Below are 20,734 nucleotides of genomic sequence, written 5' to 3' on the forward strand. Positions count from 1 at the left end.
TTCCCCTTTTTTTCCCCTTTTCACTTTAGTGTGTTGTGTTCTTGTTCAACCTTTCAATGACTGACTAAAAATCTTTACACCCTTTATTGTCCCATTTTATTTATATAATCTAGCACAGCTTGAATATCCAGTCCTCCTGCATTTTCACTCTCCCTTCTGTTCACTGTAAACGGCAAACCCTGTTCACACCTCTCATCAGCATTTACAAGAAATGCCACCTGTTCTTTTAAATGGAGAAAGATAAAGTGATACAGTTTAGCCATCCCTTTGAATTGTAGTTCTTAGTCTCTAAGACTTGATAACATGATGTGAGATGAACATGTGTGCTGCAAACCCAGTCAGTAGTTCAACAGATGCTAGTTTTAAAACATAACTGAGATTGATTCTCACCACTTTCAGAGCATCGTTTTCAGCAGCAGCAGGACAACGTTTTAAAAGAAAAAGCTGTAAAAGCCACTGTTCACTATCTATTCAGCAGCAAAGCCAACACACACAGTTCGACTACCTGGTGAACATAGTGGAACATTTATACAGAGAGCTTCATGTAGTTTTCATTTTAATGATTTATGTAGAAATGCCATTCTTTTGAAATAGCCAAACAGTCAGTTTCAGTCTTGCCTTTGACCTGCATATATAATTTCTTAAATGCCAAATGCATGTTTTGCAAAATATCAGTGACTCATAACTCTCAAGTCTCACGCATTGGGCATGAGACACACGCATTTCGACCCGTTCCGCGCTCACACACCACACCTTGTATTTCTCGCGCAGAGAAATTACCAGGACAACGCCCACTAAGTTGGCGCCGCTATTTTTAAACAGTGGAACAGGTAGAGGAATCAAGTTAGTTCCTCATAGAGTTCACAAGGCCCTGCCAGGCTGCCACGCACTAGCTGAGTGAGTGTGATTTTCAAGTTGCGGGTTTCATCGCTGTTTGTGACTTTGCCTAAGATTGAGTGACAAGTGGTACTGCGCCCTGGTTTATATGGTTGCCATGACTTGGCGAGTGATGACGTCCTGTCACTGTTCCAGTTGAGGGAGAGAGAGAGAGGATGACTGTTCGCTTGAGTTCAGTAGAGCGCACGGCTCTGTAGAATTCGTTGAATTATGACTTTATATACTACATGTACATAGTGGAAACCCTGTTGTGTGTCTGCCCTATTTCTGATACTGATGGCGGAAATCAACATAGAGGAGAACACTGGGTAGCTTTTAGCCTATTGTTATTATTATTATTATTATTATTATAGCTACATGTTGAATGGGCTGCAGGGCTACTCTGACAGTTTTATAGTTTCATAAAGAAACCCATTTTATTATATACAATATACATAATAATTAATAAATAACTTAAATAATTTTTAGTTTTTTCTTTCTTTTATTTTTACTGCACAACCTCCCGGCCCCCATTGTGAAAACTTTTGGCCTAGGCTATTTCATTATATTTTATCCAGACAATGCATAGTATTCATAGGCGGCCGCCAGGCTATTTTTAGGGGTGCTGAAGTGCCCTCATTCCCTGAACGAGGGCACCTCAGCCTATTGTTCCATCTGCGCAGATAACTTTGGGGAATTGGGTCGTCAGAGTATGGCTACTTTCAACCACTAAAACTGTATGGCTAATGGAGTGAAAATTAAATCTAATCGAATGAACACGTTAAGTAGGCTACAGGTGTAGTATTTGTGGAACCAATCTGTGATCCGTGATCACAATGATGGCAATTCTATCTGAATTAGCCTAGCTTATTCACCACGGAGTCCAATTTTGTTGTGCAACGTTAGACAAAATTGCTAACTGTAGGCAAATGTAGCTTAGGAATTAGCCCATAACGAGTCCCAAGTGTGCTATTAATAGCCTGCCGTAACGGCTTGAGCACCGCTAAAAATAGCATATAACACCGCCTATGCTCCTACCAGACACTTTCTTATTTTTAACAGTCAATGCAAATGAAAAATAAATAATTCGACCTGACGGATCATCAGACTCATTCATATCAGAACTGAAACACTGGAACAACAAAGCCTGACCCACAGTCTGTTTCCCCATAGATGGATATATACATTTCTTTTTAAAAGAAAACAGCGAGGTTCAGGTGAGAAAGTATAAAAGAAGCCTTTAACATGATCCCACTGCACTGAACCATATTCACTTATGTTATAAATAGGTGAATTTATAACCTTTGGTAGCCTACACATACATTATCTGTTGATTAGTTGATTACATTTGGCTTCTGGTTGACAGCACAAAGGAGTGAGGAGAATAGAGAGGGAGAAGGGCGAGAGCAAGATGAACAAGGTGAGAAAATGGCTAGGTAGCCTATAAGACATATATAGTAGGACTACTGTGTTTTGTTTTCTCTTTTATTTCAAGATTATTTTCTAGTTTATTACAAAATGTTTTGTATGTGATTGTCAGTGATATGACAGAGGGAGGGAGATAGAAGGAGAGAGGATGATGGATAGAGAGAGAGAGAGAAGGATGGATAGAGAGAGAGAGAAGGATGGAGAGAGAGTGGACAAAGAGAGGGACCTGGAAGAACCAGGTGAGAAAGTGGACATATATTATAAACACTTAAAATATTCCATTTCATCATATTTACATATGCATTTCATGGAGGACTAGGCTCTTAATAAAAAGAGATGTTGGATTTTTTTATCTGTTCAGAGGCATTATTAGATTACATTATTCATCATTTAGCTGTATAACCATATCAGTTTCTATCAATTATGTAAATGAAAAGTTGAAAATTAACAGCAGAAACAAATATGAATACTCCTGTCTAAAAATATGTTAAGGCTTATTTTACCAGTTCAAGGTATGTGCAGGGCGTAGCTCAAGATTCTCGGCCCTGTAGAAAGGCATTTCCTATGGGCCCTTCCCTGCATCCACAGCTAGTGTGCTGCCATAATCATGCTTTGTAGTTTCCATCTTTTTCTTTTCTGTTGATAGTTTGTCATAATTGTATGTCTCAATCTGTCTATTTCTTTCCCCCAAAACTCACCAGAAGTCATGATTTAAGGATTTAAAAAAAATTAAAATCTTACGAGGGCATGCCCCCGGACCTCCCTAGCTTAACTGCTATCAACTTTTCATTAGGCCACCCCAAAGGTCAGATCCTAGAATCTCCCGTGATAGTATTAATTATTGCACACACACACACACACACACACACACACACACACACACACACACACACACACACACACACACACACACACACAACACACAAAGAAATACTGAATTAAATAAAAAAACAATTATTTGTACAATTTATGTGTCATTTATCAGATCAAAGCCCCGTCCCCACCCAAACCCATGCCCGCAAAATCTCACTCTGAGCTCTGTTCAAAACTTGAGAGCCCTGAAGACTCAGTGTTGTCTTAGATATTATATGTGAGTTTAAATTTGTGATCAAAGTTGATTTAAAACCACAAATTACAGCACCCCCATGGGGTGATACACAGGTGAAAGAAGACAGATTCTTGCATTCATCATTTTTACTCAAGAAAAGAAAAATCCAATGAAAATTTTTTATACGTGACAGAATGACTCCCGTAAGTGTCTTATTGTTCGCCTGCCTCCGCTCTTATTGTGTTTTCTGTTTGTTTTCATGAGCTTCCTGTTTTATTTTGCATCCACTGTGTGTCTTCATTCACTTCACTTGTCTTCCTGCCTTTGTTTGTTTCCCGCCATTTTGATTACCTGTCTCCGCCCTAATGTTATTCACCTGTGTCTGGTTGTCTTCCCCTTCCCCGTGTATATATACTCACCTGTGTTCACTTGTTCTCTGCCAGATTGTTGTAGCTCCATGTTGACTCACTTTCCAGCGTTCCCTTGTTTTGTTTCCCGTGTACCCTGACCTATTGCCTGTATCATCGACCACGTTTGCCTGCCTGTTGGATCTGTACCGTTGCTTGCATTGTTCTGGGGGCAACATAACCCGATCACCTTTATCCTTGTTTCCTGAGTCGTGCATTTGGGTCCGCCATTGTAGCCTGACAGTACAATCTGGCCAAGATGGACTCAGCCGACTCGAGGCGGTGAGCAGACCTGCGGGCGCAGGGTCAGCGTCTGCAACAACAGGAGGAGCAGATTGCCATTCTGCGGAATGAGCTTCTGGCTATGGCTAGTCGACAGGAGAGCCAGGTGGTCGGACTGGGTGAGCAAGTCAGCCAGCTGGTCACCCATGTTCAGCGGTTGACAGCGAGGGATTCCACTGCTGTACCCAGCACCGGGAGCAGTTCCACAGCCGTTTCCAGCCCCGGCAATTTCGGAGGTGATCCTGTCAGGGGAGACGGTCCCTTCTTCACCATTCCCACATCTCGCCAGACCGAGAGGGTTTTCAGGAGAATCGGGGGATTGCCGGGCATTTCTGACGCAATGTGAGTTGCATTTCGAATTACAAGCGCGCGTATCCCCGGACCGAGCCAAGGTGGCTTTTGTTATCTCCCATCTCTCCAGAAGAGCTGAATCCTGGGCTGCTGCGGAATGGAGCCGCAAATCTGTGGTATGTGATTCCCTCGTCAGTTTCACTCAGACTTTCACTCGAATTTTTCAAAATTTCTTCGGAAGGGCTGCTCGAGCCCTGGTGGGTCTGCATCAAGGGAAGAGAAGAGTCTCAGACTATGCTATTGAGTTCCGTATTCTAGCGCAGCAAAGCGGCTGGAACTCATCCGCCCTGTGTGATGCTTTTTACATGGACTGTCACCTGTCATGAAAGATCAACTGATTTCCTTGGACTTACCCGCCCGATCTGGATGCGCTGGTGGCACTGACTGTGAAGATTGATAAACGTCTCCTGGAAAGAGAGAGGGAGAGACTACAGAGGAGAGGTTTCTCTACCTACCAGTCGAGGGCGCCAGTCATCTAGGGTCTTCCAGCGTACTCAACCTGGGAACGTCTGAGCTACGTAGCAGTTCGTCTATTGGCCAGCAGAGGAGATTTGACTCATCAAGAGAATTTCATCGCACTCAATCTCCGGCATCTGATCCTCGTGGTCCTGTGGGTTCCCTTCTGATGAGCCGATGCAACTGGGAAGGACTTCGTCTGTGCCCGGAGGAGCATCACCGTCGCAGGAGAGAGGGCCGCTGCATCTATTGTGCTCAGCTGGGACATTTCATTGCTTCCTGTCCAGCAAAAGAAGAGGCTCACCAGTAGGAGAGGGGCGGGGCTGGTGAGCCGCACACCTGCTTCTGGTTGCCTCTCGACCCAAGCAGGAAGTTACCCTGGTGAACGGATCGGTCTCTCGGATTCAGACTGTGTTGGTGGATTCGGATGCGGACACTAGTCTTATGGATGCGGCTCTTGCCAGGGATTTGTTGCTGAACTCTATTTGTCTTCCCAAACCTTTAGACGCTACAGGATTGAATGGAAGTCTTCTCTGGCGAGTTACTCATCGCTTCTCCTGTGTCAATGACTTTTCCTGATGGCCACACAGAGAGTCTGACTTTCCATTTGTTTGATTCCCCGGTTCACCCAGTTGTTCTTGGGTTTCCGTGGCTTACATTGCACAACCCTCACATGGACTGGGTTTCAGGCACGATATTCAGCTGGGGAGGGAATTGTGAACAGACCTGTTTTCCGCTAAGTTGGAGGTGGGGGAAATGACATCATTGCCCCTACCGTTCAGCAGGAAGAGGGATTCAGTTGATTTTCCTGATCTTTCGGGTGTACCCGAGGATTATCTGGACTTAAAGGACGTCTTTAACAAGACAAAGGCTACATCGTTGCCGCCCCATAGACCTTATGATTGTGCCATAGACTTGTTGCCTGGTACGTCACCACCTAAGGGCGACTGTTTTCTCTGTCTCCTCCTGAGATGGCGGCTATGAAGGATTACGTGGAGGCATCATTGGCTACGGGGATTATTCCGTCCTTCCTCGTCCCGGCTGGGGCCGGTTTCTTCTTCGTGGGAAAGAAAGACAAGTCTTTACGGCCCTGTATTGATTACAGGGGACTCAATGACATTACGGTAAAAGAACCGTTATCCTTTACCTTTGATTTCCACCGCCTTTGAACTGCTTCAGGGAGCCACAATCTTCACCAAGTTGGATCTTCGTAATGCCTACCACTTGGTGAGAATGAGGAGTGGAGACGAGTGGAAAACCGCCTTTAACACCCTACAGGTCATTACGAGTACCTTGTAATGCCATTTGGACTTCTACTAACGCTCCAGCTGTGTTTCAAGCGTTAGTTAATGACATTCTCAGAGACATGTTAAATATCTTTGTGTTTGTTTACTTGGACGATATTCTCATCTTTTCGTCCGACAGAACTCTCATGTGCAACATGTTCGCCTGCGTGCTTCAGAGACTTATGGACAACCAGCTTTATGTTAAAGCTGAGAAGTGCGAAGTTTCATGTGTCCACTGTCTCCTTCCTGGGCTTTGTGGTGTCGGAAGGAGTGATCCAGATGGACCCAGAAAAAGTAAGAGCGGTTGCTGAATGGCCTACACCCACTACTGCGCGCAAGTCCAGAGGTTTCTGGGCTTTGCTAATTTCTACAGGAAATTCATCAGGAATTTCAGTACGGTGGCGGCTCCTCTTCACGACCTCACTTCAATCAAGACGCTGTTCCAGTGGTCTCCTGCAGCCGGCCGGTCGTTCTCCCGCTTGAAACATAGCTTCTCCACCGCCCCTGTGTTGGTGCTGCCTGATCTACACGGCGGTTTGTGGTGGAGGTGGACGCGTCTGATGTGGGTGTTGGAGCTGTCCTGTCTCAACGTTCCTTGCAAGATGAGAGACTCCATCCTTGTGCTTTCCTGTCCCGTAAGCTGTCTGGAGCTGAGAGAAACTATGATGTTGGCAACAGGGAGTTGTTGGCAGTGAAAGTAGCTTTGGAGGAGTGGCGGCATTGGCTGGAAGGGGCGGAACAACCATTTCTCGTCTGGACAGATCACAAGAATTTGGAATACCTGCGTTCTGCTAAAAGACTGAACTCTCGCCCGGCCAGGTGGGCCCTGTTTTTCAACAGATTTAACTTCACTTTGTCGTACCGTCCTGGGTCCAAGAATGTGAAGCCTGATGCCCTGTCCCGTCTGTTTGATCCTGACCCCTCTTCCGAGGTGCCCGTGAACATTTTGCCTGAGTCCTGTGTTATTGGGGCCATAACCTGGGAAGAACGGGTTAAGAGGGCTCAAGATGGGTTAAGTGTTCCTGCAGGTTGCCCTCCCAACCGCCTGTTTGTTCCTGCTGACCTTCGGGCTCAGGTCATCCATTGGGCTCACACTTCACTTCTCTCTTGTCATCCGGGGGTCAAGCGAACCGTTTTTGTGATACGGCAACGGTTCTGGTGGCCGTCTATGGAGAAAGGTGTTGGGGAGTATGTGGCTGCGTGTCCAGTCTGTGCCCAAAACAAGACCTCATGTCAAGCTTCTGTTGGTCTCCTGCAGCCTCTGCCTATTCCCAAGCGGCCATGGTCGGACATTTCTCTTGACTTTGTTACCGGTTTGCCTCCTTCTGATGGTAATACTGCGGTACTCACAGCTGTGGACAGGTTTTCCAAAATGGTACATTTTATACCCCTGCCCAAAAGAAACGGCTGAGGTTCTGCTCGCCCATGTGTTCAGGATCCATGGCTTGCCTACTGATGTGGTTTCTGCTCGTGGTCCTCAATTCATCTCCCAGTTCTGGAAAGCCTTCTGCACGTTGATTGGGGCCACGGTAAGCTTATCTTCGGGTTATCATCCGGAATCCAATGGACAGACTGAGCGACTTAACCAAGAGATGGAGAAGGGTCTTCGCTGCCTGGTTTCTCGGAGTCCTGCATCTTGGTCCAAGATTCTTCTGTGGGTGGAATACGCCCACAACACCCTGCCCTGCTCATCCACCGGCTTGTCGCCCTTTCAGTGCGCCTACGGCTATCAACCGCCGCTGTTTTCTGCTCTAGAGAGAGAGGTAGGGGTGCCCTCGGCTATGGCCTTGGTCAGACGCTGTCGACGGACCTGGACGAGGGCTCGACAGGTTCTACTGAGCAACAGGGACCGCTACAAGAGACAAGCTGATCGACGGAGGTCTGCGCCGCCCCATTACCAGGTGGGCCAGAGGGTGTGGCTGGCCACGAAGGATCTTCCTCTGCGTGCCGAGCCGGAAGTTGGCCCCTCGGTTCGTGGGACCGTTTCCTGTTTCTAAGGTGATCAATCCTGTGGCTGTCCGGTTGAAGCTGCCCAGGGCTATGAGAGTACACCCCACATTCCATGTGAGCAGAGTCAAACCAGTCCAGGAGAGCGCACTGGTACCTGTCATGCTGCCTCCTCCTCCTCCTCGTCTTATTGCGGGGTCCTGTTTACCGTCCACAAACCTGTTGGCGGTCAGGAAGAGGGGCGCGGTGCGTCAGTTTCTGGTGGACTGGGAGGGGTATGGTCCAGAAGAGAGGTCATGGGTGTCGGCCAGCAATATTTTGGACCCTAGTCTCATTCAGGACTTTTACAGACTGCATCCTGGCCGTGCCTGGGCCGTCCCTGGGGAAAGAGGGGGGGGGGCCCGCCCCGAGGGGGGGTACTGTCACGTCTGCCTCCGCTCTTATTGTGTTTTCTGTTTGTTTTCATGAGCTTCCTGTTTTATTTTGCATCCACTGTGTGTCTTCATTCAACTTCACTTGTCTTCCTGCCTTTGTTTGTTTCCCCCCCATTTTTGATTACCTGTCTCTGCCCTAATGTTATTCACCTGTGTCTGGTTGTCTTCCCCTTCCCCGTATATTATACTCACCTGTGTTCACTTGTTCTCTGCCAGATTGTTGTAGCTCCATGTTGACTCACTTTCCAGCGTTCCCTTGTTTTGTTTCCCGTGTACCCTGACCTATTGCCTGTATCATCGACCACGTTTGCCTGCCTGTTGGATCTGTACCATTGCTTGCATTGTTCTGGGAGCAATAAACCGATCACCTTTATCCTTGTTTCCTGAGTCGTGTGGTTCCGTCCGCCATTGTAGCCTGACACTTATTCTAATTTGATTACTATCACTGATGCACCTGTGTGAGTGTATAGTATATGTAAATATACTCAGTTACATCTTGCCACTGCTAATAAATGTTAAAAAAAGTAAGATTATTTTTTGGGCATTTTAGGCCTTTATTTTATAGGACAGCTAAATACATGAAAGGGAAGAGAGGGGGGAATGAAATGCAGCAAAGGGCCAAAGTCGAACCCTGACCTTAAACAAGTTTTAACACTAGATTTTAATAATTTACTGTCAGGACTTGAATTTGACCCCCCAAAATGTCAGCAAGTCCCCACATGAGACTTGTGTTTTTCATAATATCAATGTATTGTAATGTACAATGCATGTTAAAGAAACAGTTCAATGAGTTTGAATATAATATATATTTAAATATATTTTTAAACTGGCTTTATAATTTGCTTCACAGTTCAGGATCAAGTTAAACCATCATTAACAGAGAGGGATGCTCAAATGTTAAACTCATAAATAATTTTAAATTAAGTTTATAAATTTGCCTTTTATATTTCACAGAACGCTGTGTAGCCTGCTAATAATAACAAATATCAGTTAAACTGACAAAGAGATTATAATTGAAATGTGACTGAGTGAACTTCTAAGAAGAGTTTGTAAAAGATAAGTCATTTTTTAACAATAGCTCCCCTATTCCCCAGTAATAGTTATAGTATGTTGAAAAATCACCCTTTAACCTTTAGGTCAAAATCATTATTTCCGTGAACTTGTAATCATTGTTTTATTTGATGGCCTTGCTGCCCTGTCATTTGTCCCTCGTCTCAAAAAGTGACAATATTAAACGTCAAGTGGCCTTTCACCCTGAAATAGGTGAAATTCCAGAGCTGGTCACAACAGCTACAGAAGTTATATAAGAAAAACAAAAGCAACCATCAATATAAACTCAGCTAAGGTTTTAAGTAATGAACTGCTGTTCTCAGCTTCCTCTCTAGCTCGCTTTCCGTGCCATTCCTTTCAGTTTGTTTATTTCCTCTTCCATTTCTACTTCATGAGCTCAGGGTAGCACCAGAACCTGGGCCCTATGCATAGGCAGTCCTGATGGGCCTGATATTAACCTCTTATCCTAATTGTAACCTAATATAATAAACCACACTAAGATGTTAGTGTTACTTAACACCTTTCAGTCAAAATGGCTAAACATGGTTTGCTTTAATTTTGATATAAGCTTCCCTTGTTTCAAATCCAAAAGGAGGCTGAGGGGTCTGTTGCTCCCCTGCTGTGACAGTTTCTGAAACTGAGGGCCATGTGTTCCACAATGTTAACATCTGCTTCTACTACATCTGACAAAACTATAATGTTGACATGATATGTATCTACCGATGAGCTACCAAGCTATGACACTGATTCGCCTATTATTGCTAATTATAGACATTATAGCCAATTAATTTAAAATTAAACATGTTTTAAATTAGGCTATAACAATGGTGTGTTATATGCAAATAGCATTGCTAGTGTAGTTTATTTATTTAGCCTTTACCTCCAGATTACAAGAATAACCAAATTATCATCTGAAAGTGTATGTTCTGCTCTTTATATGGGTTGTCTCAGTCTGTTTTTAGCTAACAGTCGCAGAGATATTCCAGCAGTTTAGCACCATGGATTTTGTTTTCTAGTTTGTGCTCACCTTTCTTTGAAAAGAAGTCAGTTACCAATTGTTTTCCCTTATTTTGTTTCTCTCCTTCTCCTGTCTTTCCTTTCTTTTTGGTAGCATGATTTGGCTCTCTTTGAGAAAGACATTTATACAGCAGAAGTTTGCGCTCCACCAGACGCTCAACTGAACAAGCTAACGTAAACAAAATGTGTGCAGATGGACTAAACCATTTTCGCATTAGCAAGGGGTGGGTGAGACCTTAGATAGTGTTTTTTGTATACAAAATGTAGTCAGTCAATCAAGCAAGTTATTCAGCCTATACACTAACTTTACATTTCATCTGACACGCATTATGAAATTTAATTAGGAAATGCAAATATCCAGGTGAAATAAAATATATTACAGACTTTTCAAGGGCCCTCTCTCCCCCTGGGCCCTGGTTATCAGTATCGGGTGTTACCCCCAGTCCCGACGCCCGTGCATGAGCTGCCTCTTAACTTCTCTCTGTAATGTTCTAGAATAAAACTCCGACACAGCAAAGTAGCTTTTAGACTCTTTAGTGAACTTCTTTTTTATTATTTTTTTTTAAATTGTTTATTTTCACATTTTTCTTCTTACCATAAACAAAAAAACAAGAGAGCAAAAAAAAAGAATAAATAAATAAATAAATAAATAAATAAAAAAAGAAAATAATAATAATAATAATTTTTACAGGTCTACTACACTTGCCGTTTAGTTGATTAGCAGTGTAAATGTTGTACTTCATGTATACACAGACATCGCATATATATATATATATATATATACATTCTCTACACAGGTTTTATACAGACCGTAGACCATATTTAAGTACATTATTTGGGGGATTTCTTCTTCTCAATCCATATTAATGCATGTTATTGCTTGCCATTCATGGCCAAAATAATCTTTAAGGGGAGACCAATCATTTACAAAAGTATCCAGATTTCCATCCAGTACATTATACCTTCTTTCATATGGTAGCAGTGACAGAAGTTTTTTCCACGTAAAGAGTTAAAGTAGGAGAGTGTTCTTTAATCCAAACATGAAGAATGGAAAGGGGCAGCATATAGCATTATAGACATTATTTTTGTTTCCGCACACAGTTATTTACACCAAGGATACACAAGCTGGGATCCAGTGGCACTTTAATCCCAAAAGATTTTTCAATTTCATAAACAACCGAAGACCAGAATAATACAATTAAAGGACAGGACCATATTAAGTGGAAATAGGTTCCTGTATCCCTTTTTACATTTAAGACAAAATTTTGTACGTGTGGCGTATTTACTTGAGTTAAAGGGGGTCACATGCAGCTTATTGATAATTTTATATTGTACTTCATATGATTTGTTTGATTTAGTAATTTGTCTTGCATGATTTAATACTTTGGTCCATATCTGGTCTTCCAGTGTAACACCAAAGTCAAGTTCCCAGCTTTGTTTAATATTTATTAAAACTTTATTATTTGCTGTAATTTGGTCATAAATATATGTCATTGTTTTATTTTTCAATGCAGCTGCCTTTAATAAAATGCTATCAAGCACATTTAATTTCCCGCCTTGTTTATAGTATTCAATAGAAATAAGATAGCTTCTTATTTGTAGATATCGAAAAAGTGGACCTAGAGATATTATACTCATACTGTAATTGTTGGAAAGACTTCAGAGCATTATCTGCATAAACATCTAATATTCTTATGATTCCAGCTTCTCTCCACTCATTAAAGCCAGCATCAATACAGGTATGTCTAAAATCTGGATTATTAGCAATAGGAGCCAATAATGGGTATTTGTCAAGCCCAAAATATTCGAACAGCGCACTGACAGATATTTTTCAGTATATAATTGTGCTTAATCTTGGTATATACTTTTGTGAAACATATAAACGGAAGGTGTTCTGAACCCCATCCAGACCTATACCTTCTAAATCTGGAAAGCAGAAATGGCTTTTTTAATCCACTCTGCCGTGAATTTTTAATTGTCCGGCCCAATGATAAAATTTGAAATTTGGGATGCCAAGTCCTCCCTTTTTGATTGGTAGTTGAAGCTTTCAAAGTGCCATCCTTGGCCTTTTATTATTCCACACAAATACTCCTACCGCACTATGTATTTTTGTAAATATTTTGGATGGAATATAAATAGGTAGCATTTGGATAACATACAAAGGCGAGGGAGAACATTCATTTTAATTATAGCTATACGGTCCAAAAGAGAAAGTGAATCTGCACTAAAATATATACCAAGATATGTAAATCCTTTTTGGTCACTTTTAAAGGATGATAGCTTGATGAGCCTATTCTTCGCCGACGGAAAGGCTAATGATTTTGTCGAAATTTATTTTATATCCTGAAAACTTACTAAAGTTTTCAATCATTTTTATTAGTGAAGGGATGGATTTATTAGGATTCTTCAAAAATAAAAGTACATCATCGGCATAAAGCGATATCTTGTGGGAACGGCTCTCTGTTTCAATGCCCTCTATCTCCTCGCTCGTTCTTATCAATACCGTCAATGGTTCAATAATTAAATTAAATAAGAGAGGGGACAGAGGGCATCCTTGTTTTGTTCCTCTCTCCAGCAAGAATGTCTCAGATGTAGTTCCGTTAATCAAAAGAGCGACTGAGGGTTTGTATACAATAGCTTAATCCAGTTGATAAAACTTTCATTAAATGAAAATTCTTTTAAAAACCCTAAATAAGTACTTCCATTCCACACGATCAAAAGCTTTTCTGCGTCCAATGCAATGACCACTGCTTTTTCTTTTTATATGCTACATGCAGAGGTGGGTAATACGAGTTACATTTACTCCGTAACATTTACTTAAGTAAGTTTTGAAAAAATGATACTTCTAGGAGTAGTTTTAAATCTCTATACTTTTTACTTTTACTTGAGTAGATTTGTAAAGAAAAACTGTACTCTTACTCCGCTACATTAGGCTACAATGAGCTCGTTACTTTTCTTTTTACCTCTTTGGTATTCTCCGCGTCATTGTTTTTATTCCCCGCGTACGCCTCATAATGTTTTATGTTGACAGAAGAGAGAGAGACTTCCGCTAAAGGCGCCCCTACCACGTGACTGTGTTTCACCAATCAAACGGAGTTGTGCAGTCTGCCGTCGCTGACCATACTCAAACTCAGCGGCGGGATGGGTTAGCTTACATTCGCAGCAAAACAAAAATGGCAATGTCACAATCAGCTGTCGGCAATGCAGACCCAGACGAGGAGGAACACGCCAGAGGCCAGATCAACATGTCCTGGATCTCTTTCAGTTCCCCGGCTTCACCTAACCTAACCACCGCGGTCCCACAAGCTGTGTCACGACGCTGGTTAACTAGTTCAATCAACCCAGGGTTTTCCAATCCAGCGGGATGACCAATAGCCACATATTTTACATAAGAAGAGAAAACTATAATTCTACATAAATACGAAGAACACAGACCACGGTTTTACAGGAAAAACGCGAATACAGTCGCTGCTTCCCAAAACAGGAGGACAGCTGGCAAAAAAAATAGCCCGGGACGCTGTAGATGCGCACAACTCTTAGGCTATATATCAGTATCACTTCTCCATCAGTCAGGACCAAGATCTGACCATAATTACACTTGTACTTTCCATAAACTGCCGTTGCTTTAGCCTTTTATTTCAGTTGCAACCCTGGCAGTGGAAGCGATCCCCAGAGCAAATAAAAATATAAAAAACATAATTCAAACCCGGTAGCGTCATTCACACACCGGCAAATATACCCATCAGGGAATGTTAAAGCCCATGTTGCAAGTTTAATTTTCCAACGAATTTGTGATAATTCGCTTGTTGGTAATAAACATTTAAACTGTTATTCATGTATTTGATGTTAGTAGGTATCACCAAAAACAGAATATAACACGAAAAGTAGGTACTATTTTACAGGTTTGTCTTTCCCCCACAATGCATTGCATGACGTCACGTTAGGGAGACGACAGCGAAAGCCCCGTCTCGGTTCACTGTCCGGTCCACGGTTTCTGCCGCTGATCTGGCAAAATATGGCTTTTGGTCTCGACCGAGTCCATGTGTCTTTATTGTGTGTATAATAATGTTGGGGGAAGTGAAAGGCAGCTTGGGCAGGGGATGCTATTCAGCTTTTCACAAGTTTAAAGAGCTAGCTAACGCTCGCGACGTTTGCTAACGCAACGCGCGTTAGCCGAACTTAGACTGCTAGTTAAATACCAGTATTACAACTGCCTTGAGACTGCGTCCACGTTGTCAACACAAGACGGTGCGTTAGTGCTCCTTTGTATCATGCTATTATTGAATGAAATATTAAAGTGATGGTTCGAGATAATTTCACCCTAGGGTCCTTTGCACCATGACCTCGAGGCAAACACCCCCAGAAGCTTTTTCACCTGGGTCTAACATTGGGGCGCGTTAGGCGTATTGCGTTAGCCGCTGAGTAGCGCAGGCGCTGAAGGTAGATGGATACCGAAGTGTCAAATTCTTAACATTACCCCATAATAATGCCCAAAATGATCCAAGGTCTACACTAGTATATAAAGGTTACTATAAAGGTGGATTGGAAAGTTTGAAGTACACCAGAAGTTTATGTAAATAACCTGCCTGCTGGCCTTCTGCTCTCTTGCTGTTGTTGTTGTGCTGTGAGACGAGTGCTTAGGGACGTTACAATATTACTACCGAAGAGATGCAACAAAAAATATTTTTTAGTTTAACTTATTTTTTAAAGTAAGTGCTGTAGTATAACTAGCAGGAGACAAGTAATAATTGAGGTAAGTTTGGAGACATTACCTTATTTAATCATTAAATTAATAAATATTTTTGTTGCATCTCTTTTCGGTGTAGTAATTTATAGATGTCCCTAAGCACTCTTACTGCCCGGTAGTAACAGCAGCAGCAGCAGAGAGCAGAGAGCAGAAGAGAGCAGGCAAGTGTTCATAAACTTCTGGTGTACTTACAAACTTTACAATCCATCGTTTTATGAGTGCATAACCTATTTGTACTAGTGTAGACGTTTGGTATCATTTCGGGCATTATTAGTTGGGTAATGTTAAGAGACACTTCGGATCCATTAGCCTCTGCGCTAAGCTATTCAGCTGATAACGCTACTCTACGCTAACTCTCCCAATGTTCGACCCAGGTGAAAAAAGCTTCTGGGGGGGTGTTTGGCTCGAGGTCATGGTGCAAAGGACCCTAGGGTGAAACTACTCCGAACCATCACTTTAAGCTTTGCTCTTACGAAATAGGTGTTTTTTGTAACCTTACACACAAAGCTAACTGGCTATAGTTAGCCTGTAGGTATGCTAGCGGGATTAGCTAACGTTGCGTAGCCAGCCAGCAACTTCGGCAATCGGCAGTAGTTTCGGGGAGCTAACCGCAACAGTATGTTGCCCACAATCAACATCTGCTGTTAAAAGCAGTCAATCTGTTTAACGTTTCATTCAATAAAGTTATGGTACAAAGAAGCAGTAACGCCACAAGTCTTATGTTGACAACGTGGACGCAGATATAGGAAACTCTGAAGGCAGTTGTAATATTTACCTAGCCGGCTAGGCTGACGCTGCGCGCTAACGTTAGCGAAACGTCGGCGTAGCGTTAGCTAGCTGTCTAAACTTGTGAAAAGCTGAACAGCATCCCCGTCCAAGTAATAAATCAGGGGCTTCTCAAGTCTCACGCATTTCAACCCGTTCACACGCCACACCTTGTATTTCTCACGCAGAGAAATTACCAGGATAACGCCAACCAAGTTGCGCCGCGCTATTTTTAACAGTGGAACAGGTAGAGGAATCAAGTGAGTTCCCCATAGAGTTCAGAACGCCCTGCCACCATCCGCGGCGCTACCATTGGTCATTTTAGGTCCGGGCCCGCCCATTTTGACCCATCTAGCAGTTCATCCAATAAGCAGCCTGAGGAAAGCTTTGAGTGAAAGCTTCTCAGCCAATCAGCAGCTTCTACCCGCCTGCCCACAGGCTGCGTCGTTACCAGCAAGTGATCCAATGAAATGAATGACGTTTGTGCGCAAGCTTTTCAAGCAAGCTCAATGAGACAGACACAGAGTGTAGCTATTAGCTAGCTAATATGAAACGCAAAGCGAAGCAAAGCAGCTTGTTTTCATCTAAATTCAGCAAGAAACTCTCCGGGGGAGCAGGAGGAGGACATTTTAAGTAACGCTGCGGTTACATGACGATTTACCATCCTGCTCGGCGCCCTCTCCCCATCAAGTCCTCCCGTAGCCACACCGTCACACCAGCAAGGCAAGTAGTGTCTTAACGTTATTAGTGTCTGGCTGTCTGTAAGCAGGGGGAACCTGAATACATTTGGCTTATTTTAATTGGCCCGTCCAGTTTTCTGGAGGCCCACCTACAATCAAAATCCTGGCGCTGCTAGTGCCTGCCACGCTTCAGCTGAGTGAGTGAGTGCGGATTTTCTGTTACGGCTTTCGTCGCTGTTTCTGACTTTGCCTGAGATTGATTGACAAGTGTACTCGGTGTACTCGCCCTGTTGTTTATCTGGTTGCCATGACTTGGCGAGTGATGACGTCCTGTCACTGTTCCAGTTGAGGGAGAGAGAGCGGATGACAGTTGGCTTGAGTTCAGTAGAGCACACGGCTCTGTAGAGTCGTGGAATTATGACTTTATATACTACATGTACATAGGAACAGGAAACCCTGTTGTGTGGCTGCCCTATTTCTGATACTGTGGCGGCAGAAATCAACATAGAGGAAACACTGGGTAGCTTTTATTATTATTATTATTATTATATTATTATTATTATTATTATTATTATTATAGCTACATGTTGAATCGGCTGCAGGGCTACTCTGACAGTTTTATATTATTATAAAGATACCCATTTTAGGCCTACCAATAATACTTTATAACAGTACCCATAATAATTTGGAATATTTTTAGTTTTTCTTTCCTTTTATTTTTACTGCACAACCTCCCTGGCTCCATTGTGAAAACCTTTGGCCTATAGGCTATTTCATTATATTGTATCCAGACAATTGATAGTATTAATTATTGGCGCCGCACACACACACACACACACACACACACACACACACACACACACACACACACACACAGACATACTCGAATTAATACAAATAAAAATTATTTGTACGCAATTTATGTAGGGCTGCTCCCTCTTTAGTCAGGGTTTCCGCGGGTCATTAAAAAGCATGAAAAGTAATTAAATAGATTTTGTGAAAATTCAGGCCTGAAATGGCATGAAAAAGCATGAACTTCGATGTTCAAAGGCATTAAAAAATATGTAAACTTGATGGAATAAAAACCATTGTTTTTCACGATTTATTTTGATTATATAAACATCGAAATCTAATTTCGATCAGAAGTATAGCATAATGGTTGACAGGCGAAACCTTTTTAATTGCCTTTTTTTTTACGGCTGGTGCACGAAGTCGTAAATCTTCCGCACGGATGATTATTACTAGCGCACAAGAGGTGTGTGTGCTTCTGCGGACACAACACAAGAACAGACAGTACATAAACACAAGACTGACTGACGAGACAGACGAGAGAAAACAACAGAAAGTTTGGGATCATTTTAAGCTGCAAACATGCTGCTACATCACCTCTGTAACAAACCTCCAGTGTACTCATCCATTCCACGGAGCTAACCGACACAAGGTAGCTAACGTCTGCTGCTCTCGTCCACCCGCTGTTTACACAACTAGCCTACAGCATGCTACTCTGCTAATAGCCATGTTTTACCAAGCTAAAATGAAAGCTGTCGGTTTGGTAGTGTAACTTTTATTAGTTTGCTTCTAATCTTTGGAAATGTAGCGCTGCTGCGGAGACAAACCGGCTCCTCCCCAGCATGGCTACTTAATAATGAAGTCATCATGCATTCTTTATTCTTTCTCCTCACCATAGATATATCTATAATGGCTCCTCACTGTGTATTAGGCTTCTGAAAATGTGTCCCCCAGAACAGTGTAGTTGAGTAGCCCTGCTGTAAACCCTCTGGTCAGTGAACAGCTCTTTTGCATATCCAGTGTAAAGAGCCAGAGGCAAGAAGGGGGAATTGGGTGAAAATATTAACATTATGGCCACAAAATGTACTATTGTAATGTATTCAGGGCTCGAGAGTACCAATTTGGTCGCAAATGCGAACAAAATTTGAAAGGGTGCGACTAAGATTTTTCCTAGGTCGCACCGGTGCACCTAACGTCCCTCGCATCCGCTGCCTCTCCATTAACGGAGCCGATGTCGTTTATATGGATATGGTTTAATGTTGCGATACATGACCCGTTCCTTCTGGAAAGCCGTGCCTCTGTTTGGATCTCTCCTCCACGCAGCCCCCTCCCCATTCACTCACACACACGGCCGGCTCACCTGCAACATGGAGAGACCCACGCCGGTCCGCGTCAAACTCCCTAAACTCCGACATTTGTCTACAGTTTTAATTGTTATTAACACAGCTGTATATTGTTATGTATGAGAGGGAAACCTGTATTGGTACCAGTGTTTCCGCTGGTAACTCTGTTACCTGCGGCAGCCATGGCGAAACACACATATAGAAGTTATTAAATGCAACTAGCTTCAGTTGGTTGAGTAATAGCGTGTAAGAGACGGAGCCTGCTGGATCATAGTTCATAAAAATGGCGCCGCAGTGACGAGACAGACATTTCATAGCCTACACAAGACTGGTGCAACGCGCTAATGTAGGTGACATGTAGGAAAGGGCCGCAGGTCGGAGTCAAACCTCTATATTTACCAACTGAGCTATCCGGGCCTCTTTCTCTTTTAATCAGTCTGTTATTGTTGTTGAAAGCTTATGAAGGAGCTTTCTCAGATATAATTTTTTTTAATATATATCCTAGGCTATTTATTTTAGATAACTTTCATTTACATGTGTTGCTGGTGTATATTTTCAAACTGGTAAAGGAAACCCTGTCTTTGATTTTTATTTTAATCACCATCGGTTTTAATAAAAGAGCGCCTGTGAAAAGTGGCTTTGACTTAAAACTGAACATTTAGCCCACTTTGTAAAAAAAATACAGAGCTATATATCGTGTATCGCCATTCAGCGCTACGGGCGTACGCGAGGAAAAATTTGGGTGCACCTAAATTTTGTGCTGGTGCACCTTAAATAAAAAGTTAGGCGCACCAGTGCAACCAAGGCAAAAAGTTAGTGTGGAGCCCTGGTATTTCTTTTAAGGGTCTTGGAATTTGGCAATAAAAATGTTTGCTTTTTTCTAAAAGGAAACCAGTCTTTTGTATATATACAAGCGACAGGTTTCCTTTTTTAGTAAACAGCAATAATAAATATTTACTGTTGCTGTTTGGTAAGTATTTCTTACTAAGTATTTCTTATCCGATTACTCGATTAATCAATGGAATAATCGGTAGAATATTCGATTACTAAAATAATCGATAGCTGCAGCCCTAATCTGCAGTTGGACATGGGCATGAAATTAGTTTAAAGTGGCATGAAAAGGGCATGAAAAAGCATGAAATGAGATTTGCTGATACCTGCAGAAACCCTGTTAGTGGATTAGTCGACTAATCGGTGGTTTTGGTCTTAGTCAACTTAGATCTCTTTAGTCCATTAGTCATGTTTGATACTTTTTCATGCTGAATGACTTATTTCCAAGAAACGTCCGAGCACATCTCTAGTAAACACAAGAATTAAGGGTTGACATTTTACCTAAGAGATATCACTGTGAAACCTACTTTGATTACTTTCATTAAGGCAATTTTTTGTTGTATTACACGGTTTCTGAAATGTTATGTTTAAATATGCAAATATATGCATCATTTTGCATGACTCTTTGCAGAGAAACTCAGATTTACAGATCTGTCGTTTAAATCAACTAATCGATTAGTCGATACAATTGAATGAGTGTTATTCGACTAAGAATTTCTTCAATCGAACACAGGCCTACATTTATGTCATTTATCAGATCAGACTCCGTCCCCCCCCCAAACCCCTGCCGCCAAAATCTCACTCTGAACTCTGTTCAAAACTTGAGAGCCCTGAATAAATAAACACCAGGCAAATATGTTGTTACTGGAGCTAGTAGCCTACCATCAAAACGTGAGATATTTAATCATGATATCAATCATATCTATGTGTTTACAACCATCGGGATTTCCAGGTGGGACTGGCAAGTTAGCACATAACTAGCATGATGCCTTGTATT

At 42.4% G+C, this 20,734-nt stretch overlaps 1 pseudogene; it reads right to left on the reverse strand.

Annotated features, from left to right (window-relative positions):
* Positions 1–20,734, reverse strand: part of LOC120567972 — a 44,279-nt pseudogene that overhangs the window by 5,919 nt on the left and 17,626 nt on the right.

Source organism: Perca fluviatilis, chromosome 11 (assembly GCF_010015445.1).
Source record: "Perca fluviatilis chromosome 11, GENO_Pfluv_1.0, whole genome shotgun sequence".
NCBI lineage: Eukaryota > Metazoa > Chordata > Actinopteri > Perciformes > Percidae > Perca > Perca fluviatilis.